The sequence below is a fragment of the Medicago sativa genome, chromosome 6 (assembly GCF_051527215.1).
Source record: "Medicago sativa cultivar Bolivia chromosome 6, Bolivia_mono, whole genome shotgun sequence".
NCBI classification, from domain to species: domain Eukaryota; kingdom Viridiplantae; phylum Streptophyta; class Magnoliopsida; order Fabales; family Fabaceae; genus Medicago; species Medicago sativa.
Window position 1 is genome coordinate 51,919,374 of NC_140754.1, and position 7,986 is coordinate 51,927,359.

Genomic DNA, 7,986 nt, shown 5'->3' on the forward strand with positions numbered 1-7,986 from the left:
GGCAAACCTCCACAACACAGTCTGACAGATGGCTATTGGGCATGATATTGTACATGATAAACTTTTGTATTATCTTAGCAAGGTTAGTCATGAATTTGTATTGGGCTCGGTGTTCTCTCCTAGCATTACTAATATCATAGTTGAAACCCTCTAGCAAGACAAATTGTTTGATCTCTTCATGTGGTTCATCAAGGGTAAAGTGACCACTGTTTTGTTTGGCTTGGAAGTCATCCAATTCATCTGGATATGCTATTTGGAAAGGGTTTCCAAGGTACTTATTGATTGCATCTCGGTCAAAAGGGATAGTCCGACCACGAACATAGGTCATATACGGGAAGGTTTCGGTGTGAGGGTTTTCTAGGAGGGCGTTGGTGTAAAATTCACGCACAAGCTCAACATTGAGGCTGGTGATAGGGTTGCAGAGTCTTTCCAACCCTTGCTCTAGCAAAAGCTTCGCAATATCTTTCAAGGGTCCCTCGGGGTCAAGGTTAAAGACTCTCTCAGTCCACATAGATTGCTGGAGCAGTTTTATGTACCTATCCTGGTGGTAACGGGATTTGAATCTTTGCCTCTCAAAGGCTAGGTTTCTTGGTGGAGGTTGGAGTGCGGAGGTTTCGCCTTTCTTACGTTTACCGGTGTTGGTGGGTTTTTTAGGAGCCATACCTACAAACACAGCCAGGAAATTCCACATACACAGAATACAACAGTTAAATACAGTATGTGTTGAAATGCAAGTCATTACAGTGTCAGACATTTAGCTCCAGAAATCCATTTCAGAAACTGATACAACTCGCCTCGAAGCAACATTACTCGCAGTGGCGAGTGATGATGAATTTCTGGGTTTGTGATGAAAACTCGCCGAGGCGAATGATGAAGCTCGCCATGGCGAGTTGCCCAGAAATTGGCAAAATCGACCTTTTTTCAAACTTTCTTCCAGTTTTATGCTTCCCTAACCCTAAATACAACATTGCGACCCTGGTAATGATATAAAGATGAACTAAATCATGCCTTTGATTTGAAATTCGAATTTATTCCACTAAAACCCATTTTTATTTGAAAATTTCACAAAAGGGTTAACAAAAGATGTGGCTTGGAATGAAAAGCATCACGAAATTGTGCATGATTCTGTTTCATCTCAGTCATGTGAGTAGCAATTTTCCAGAACAAAGGTTAACACTACACTATCTACTACCCTAGGGTTTTAATCATGAATTAATCCATTAACATTCAAAAAGCAGAGATAATATATACAAACCTTAATCAAGTGATGCAAGTGCAGAGAAGATGAAGATCAATTATGCTTGACTTGATGTTGACTTGGATGAAAATTATGTGACTTAGGGTTTGTTTTTGTATTTGAGAGAGAAGTTTTGTGATTTTTGAAATGAGAGAGAAGCAAAACCGAAAATAATGAGATAATGTTGGTAATGGGTGGTTAATAGAAATTATGGGGGAGTTAATGTGAGTTAGTGGCTTTGGAAACTGAATCTGTCAGAACTGCTGTTACTCGCCTCGCGAGCAGCTTTACTCGCAGTGGCGAGTACTTTGGTGGTCAACGCAGTCAAATGCCAGTTTACTCGCCATGGCGAGTGGTTTTACTCGCCTCGCGAGTCATGACAGTTCAGACTTTGCTTTCTTTTGGCTTCTGACTGTTGAATGGTTTTGGTATGCACATGACTCCTACACCTAATATACATTAAAACTGTAAATATACTGACAAAATTGGGGTGCCTCCCAACAAGCGCTAGTTTATCGTCATTAGCTCGACGCCTTTTTCATTAAATTCATGGATTGTCAAGTGAAATTGTCGACGTGAGCCGATCAATCTCACCTCCAAATTAAGGCTTGAGTCTCTGCCCATTCACAGTCCAGCTAGCTTTAGTAACTGGATCTTCAAGCTCCACTGCACCATATGGTTTCACCTCTTTAACCATGAAAGGTTAGGACCATTTTGATTTCAAATTTCCTGGAAAGAGCCTCAATCTTGAGTTGAACAACAACACCATCTGTCCTGGCCTTAATTGCCTTTGAATGATTTTCTTGTCATGGTAATTTTTGACTCTTTCTTTGTACAACCTTGAGGATTCATAGGCTTGGTTCCTCATCTCCTCAAGTTGATGCATTTGAATCTTTCTTCTTTCATCGGCTTTCTCTGGATCAAAGTTTAGAAATTTAAGTGCCCAAAATGCTTTGTGTTCGAGCTCGACCGGTAAACGACATGACTTGCCATAGACCATTTGAAAAGGAGTTAGGCCTATAGGAGACTTGTAGGTTGTCCTATATGCACACAAGGCTTCATCAAGCTTTGCCGACCAATCCTTCCGAGATGTTGAGACTGTTTTCTCTAGAATTCTTTTCACTTCACGGTTGGAAACCTCGGTTTGGCCATTTGTTTGTGGATGATAAGGTGATGCCACCTTATGTTTAACTCCATAATGATCTAAGGCTTTGGCAAGTTGTGTGTTGCAAAAGTATGATCCTCCATCACTAATTAAAACTCTTGGTGTACCAAATCGGGTGAAGATATTCTTCTTAGAAACTTTACTACCGTCTTGCTATCGGCTTTTGGCGATGCGATGGCTTCCACCCACTTTGAGACATAATCAACAGCTACCAAGATGTATTCATTAGAGTATGGTGAAGGGAAGGGGCCAACAAAGTCTATACCCCAACAATCAAACACTTCTACTTCAAGAATGCTTTGTAGAGGCATTTCATTCCACTTTGACATTGATCTGGTTCTTTGACATTCATCACAATGCATGCAATGTGTATTGGCATCTTTGAAAAGTGTTGGCCAATAGAAACCGGATTGAAGTACCTTTGCGGCGGTTCTCTCCCCATTGAAGTGACCTCCATAGGAGGAATTGTGACATTGCCACAAGATCTTCTTTGCCTCGTCATTATCAACACACCTTCGCAAGAGGTTATCCGCTCCAATCTTGAATAACTATGGCTCATCCCATACATAATGATTAGCTTCATGGAGGAATTTCTTGGGTTGTTGTCATGTATAGTCTTCAGGAATGAATTCAGTTGCTTTGTAGTTCACCATATCGGCAAACCATGGTCTTTCTTTGATTGCTAGCAACTTTTCATCAGGAAATTCTTCAAGAACTTTCGGTTCATTCCTTGTCAGCTCATTGTTTGTTAACCTTGATAGATGGTCAGCCACAAGATTCTCTGTACCTTTCTTGTCTTTGATTTCTAAATCAAACTCTTGAAGAAGTAGCATCCAAAGAATGAGCCTTGGCTTTGAGTCGGATTTAGTGAGCAAATACTTAATGGCTGCATGGTCAGTGTATACGATAATCTTTGAACCAATGTGGTAAGAACGGAATTTCTCTAATGAATACACAATTGCAAGTAGTTCTTTTTCTGTGGTAGCATAATTGATTTGTGCTTCGTTTAAAACTTTACTTGCATAGTGTATGGCATGAAAAATTTTGTTCTTACATTGACCTAACACGGCACCAACAACGTAATCACTAGCATCACACATCAATTCAAAGTTTAAATCCCAATTAGGAGCAGTGATTATTGGTGCGGAGGTCAACCTTTCTTTTAAAGTTTCAAATGCAATTAAACAATCATTATCAAAAACAAAAGACTAATCTTTATTGAGCAAGTTGCTCAATGGCTTGGCTATCTTCGAGAAGTCTTTGATGAATCTCCGGTAAAACCCGGCATGGCCAAGAAATCTACGGACCCCTTTAACATTCACCGGCGGTGGGAGCTTTCTGATCACATCAATCTTTGCTTTATCAACTTCAATACCTCTTGATGAGATTTTATGTCCAAGTACAATGCCTTCGGTCACCATGAAATGGAATTTTTCCCAATTAAGCACAAGATTGATTTCTTTACACCGCTTCAGCACGGTGTCCAAGTTGTTCAAGCAAACATCATAGGATGATCCAAACACGGAGAAATCATCCATGAATACCTCAATACTCTTCTCAATCAAGTCGGAGAATATCGCTTGCATACATCTTTGGAATGTTGCTGGCGCATTACATAAACCAAACGGCATCCTTCTATAAGCAAAAACTCCAAAGGGAAAAGTAAATGCCGTTTTTTCATGGTCCTCCGGATTGACAGTGATTTGGTTGTAGCCCGAGTAGCCGTCAAGGAAACAATAGTATGCTTGCCCGGACAATCGTTCAAGCATTTGTTCCATGAAAGGCAATGGAAAATGACCTTTCCTTGTAGCTTGGTTAAGTCGTCGGTAATCAATACACATCCGCCAACCGGTGACGGTTCTTGTAGGAATGAGCTAATTCTTTTCATTTTTGACTACCGTCATGCCACCCTTCTTCGGCACCACTTGTACCGGGATTACCCAAGCACTATCCGAGATTGGATAGATCATGCCGGCCTCAAGAAACTTAACCACTTCTTTGCGAACTACCTCTTTCATTATTGGTTTTAACTGGCGTTGAGGTTGAGCCACCGGTTTGAAGTTCTCCTCCATATTGATCTTGTGCATACAATATGAGGGGCTTATACCTTTGAGGTCGGACAACTTCCAACCTATTGCTTCTTTGTTGCGCTTGAGAACTTCAATCAACTTTTTCTCTTCATTGTTTGACAAAGAGCTACTAATAATCACCGGTTTTGTGCCATTTTCTTCAAGGAACACATACTTAAGATGTGACGGCAAGACTTTCATTTCAACCTTTGCTTCTTTGACCTTGTCTTTGTCTTTCAATTCCTCTATCTTAGCTTTCTTTGGAGGAATCTCCTTCAAGGTCTCAAGCTCTTTCAAACATTCTTTGATCTCTTTCTCTTCCTCTGCACTAAGAAAATTGAGTGCGTCGGTAAGCATTCTCTCAAGAATTGTCGGCTTATGCAATTTTTTCCTTGTATCCATGATAACTTCATCCATTGCATCCACGTTAAAAAAAGCTCCTTTGTGTTTGGGGTGCTTCATTGCATCATGGAGATTGAAGTTGATCTCTTCGTTGTCAAGCCGCACTTTCATCAAACCATCATCATAGTCTATCATCATTCTCGCGGTTAACGTGAAGGCTCTTCTAAGAATCAATGGCACATCATCGTCTTCCTCAATGTCCATTTCCATGAAGTCCACGGGGAATACAAATTTATCCACTTTAACCAAGACATCCTCAGCTATTCCCATTGGTCGGGGTACAGACTTGTCGGCAAGTTGTAAAGTCATTCTTGTTAACTTCATGTCTAGGCCACCAATACGCTTAACAATCGAATATGGTATAAGATTAATACTTGAGCCTAGATCAATTAAAGCTTTACCAACATTGACGGTACCAATTTCCACCGGCAGTGTAACTCTTTCGGGATCTCTTTCTTTCCATGGTAACCTTCATTGGATGATTGGACTACAATTTGCGTCAAGTTGAATTGTTTCATCGTCTTTGTATCAACGCTTCTTAGACAAGATCTCCTTCATGAACTTGGCATACGTCGGCATTTGAACAGGAGCTTCGGCAAAAGGAATGTTGATCTCCAACTTCTTGAAAATATCAAGGAACCTCTTGAAATGCTTATCCAAGTCCTTCTTTGATTGAACTTTAGGATATGGAAGCTTGTGAGCCAACACATTCTTCCTGACTTCCTTCTTCTTGTTCTTCTCCACATCCTTTTCAAATACTTCATTTTTTTCATTTTTTTTTTGATTTTTTTGTTCTTTTTCGACTAAACTCCTATTATTTACATCTTCCTCATCACTATGTATATCCACCTCCTCTTCATTCTCAACAACTTGTCTTTCCACCTCCAAGTTATCACCAATCCCTTGCCCAATTACCTTGCCACTTCTTGTTGAAATGGCTTTACATTGTTCATTCTTGCCATTGTTGGGATTGTTTTGAGTATTTGCTGTGAAGGCTCCTCCTTGTTGATTGGCCAATATTTGGGAGATTTGGCTCAAGTGTTCAGCTTGTTGTCCCATTTGCGTCTCAAGATTCTTTATTGACGCGGTGTTGTTTTGTTGATTGGCCATTGTAAGCTGCATGAATTGATTGAGGGTGTCCTCCAGCTTTTGTGTCCGGATCTTGTTGTGGTGGATATTGTTGAAAGTTGTTATTGTATGGTTGTTGATTTGAAGGTCTGGCAGTAGACCTCCACGGTTTCCCGAAGTTGTTTCCTCTTTGAAATTTGTTGTTGTTCGGATACCGTTGTTGATTTGAGTTGCCCAGATATTGACCTTGAAATTGTCCCGGCCTTTGTTGATTGCCCACATAGTTGACTTCTTCTTCAAGTTGTGGTGGACATTAACCCGTTGGATGATCACTGAAACACATTTCACAAAAGTGTACTTGTTGATGACATTGCTCTTTTTGCAATTCTTCTTTGATAAGTTTAGGCATCTCCTTCATTTGGTTCTTCATTTCTTCGAGTTGTTGTGTCAAGATTTTGTTCTGTGTAAGATTTGCATCGCTTGACCCTAGCTCAAGAATTCCGGACTTTCGGTGTGCGCCATTTCTGTTGTGTTTTGCTGCTCGGTCATTGAGTGCGCCATGTGCAGCTGCATCTAGAATAAGCTTTGCCTCCGGTTGTAGTCCTCCATGGAACATATGGATTTAAGTTGTATCGTCAAACCCATGATTTGGACACTTTCTTAGTAATGACTTGTATCGCTCCCATGCTTCACATAATGACTCATCTGAACTTTGAGCAAACATTGCTATTCCTGTTTTAGTGTCCACGTGTCTATGATTGTTTTATCTTGGTTTTTCGGGTATCAAACATTGATTACATTTGAACCTTTTTAACCTTTGATATCTCATTTTCTCTTGGGAAGGGAAAAAATAAGCAAAACCCTTGAGAATCGAGGTCCGGGAGTTGTTTTCGCTACGGGAAGGTGTTAGGCACCCATAACGACTATAGTATCCTATAGGAACCGTCTTTACTTTCTACGCGCGCGCTTTATTTTTTAATGCTATTTAAGAAATGATATTTACACCTAAGAGTTTACTAAGTCAAGAATTGGAGGGAGAAGAAGGCGTTTGAATTTTTATTTTATTTGAATTGAAGGAATATTGGTTCCTTACCTACGTACCCTTTTAAGGGATTAAATCCACCGTAGTTCTCTTCCAAAAAATGTTTTTTGTTTTTGTTGATTGATTTTAAGTTTGAAAAATGGGGTTTTGAAGAATAAGAGAGAGGCCTCAAGGGCATAAGATTTGGAAAACGTGGGGTGGAATTAGTTATTTTGCAAAATGAAGACTAAGTATGATTAAAAATTCATTAGAGTTTTTGTTTAAGAAAATAAAAGGAAAATCAATGGGATTTTGATCCCAAAGTTTATTTAGAAAATTATTTGAGTGATGTTGTTCATATTTCTTGGAAAAGAGAATTTTTCTAAGTATCGCGATTCCTAAGCATACATCTAAACATACATTCCCTAAGCATACATCTAGAGTAACCATGTGATGTGTGTGCATGTGTCAGTGCTGGTGTCGGTGTACATCATTAGAGTCCATTGTCCTTTACATATGCCCTAGTTTACATGCTATGGTCTTGCAAGAATTTAAATTGCATAAAAAGAAATTACAAAATCCTTAGGGTTTTTACATGCTAAGTATTGGCAAAATTTTAAGTGCAAGAAATAGAAGCTAAGAATATAAGATGGAGGATGCGATGCTTATGGAACGTATGAAACATGAAATAAAGTGGTTAGTGGCATAAGGAATAATAGAAATTGAAATGGAGGCAAGTAAAATGGCAATAACCAAAGTAAGGAAATTACCACAAAACACATAACAAAAATAGTGCCAAATACCCAAAATTCCACCACAAAGTACAAAGTCTACATGACCTATAATTCTCATGATTCAACATACTTTCAAGGCATACAATCCAGGTTTTAAAATGAGAATCAAAGTGTCATTGTAAACTTTGCATTTTAATGTGAATTTAGACCTATTTGCACTATTTATTCACAAAACAAAACTTGCGAAGCAAGCAACCAAGTATCACATGCACATATTCAGTAAAAAACAC

The 7,986-nt window shown here is 39.3% G+C and overlaps 1 non-coding gene across 1 annotated transcript; it reads left to right on the forward strand.

Moving 5' to 3' along the window:
* Nucleotides 1–6,579: 6,579 nt before the first annotated feature.
* LOC146915556 (small nucleolar RNA R71) lies at nucleotides 6,580–6,686 on the forward strand. The gene has a single exon (XR_015017201.1). It is a non-coding gene; the product is annotated as a small nucleolar RNA R71 (small nucleolar RNA).
* Nucleotides 6,687–7,986: the final 1,300 nt, after the last annotated feature.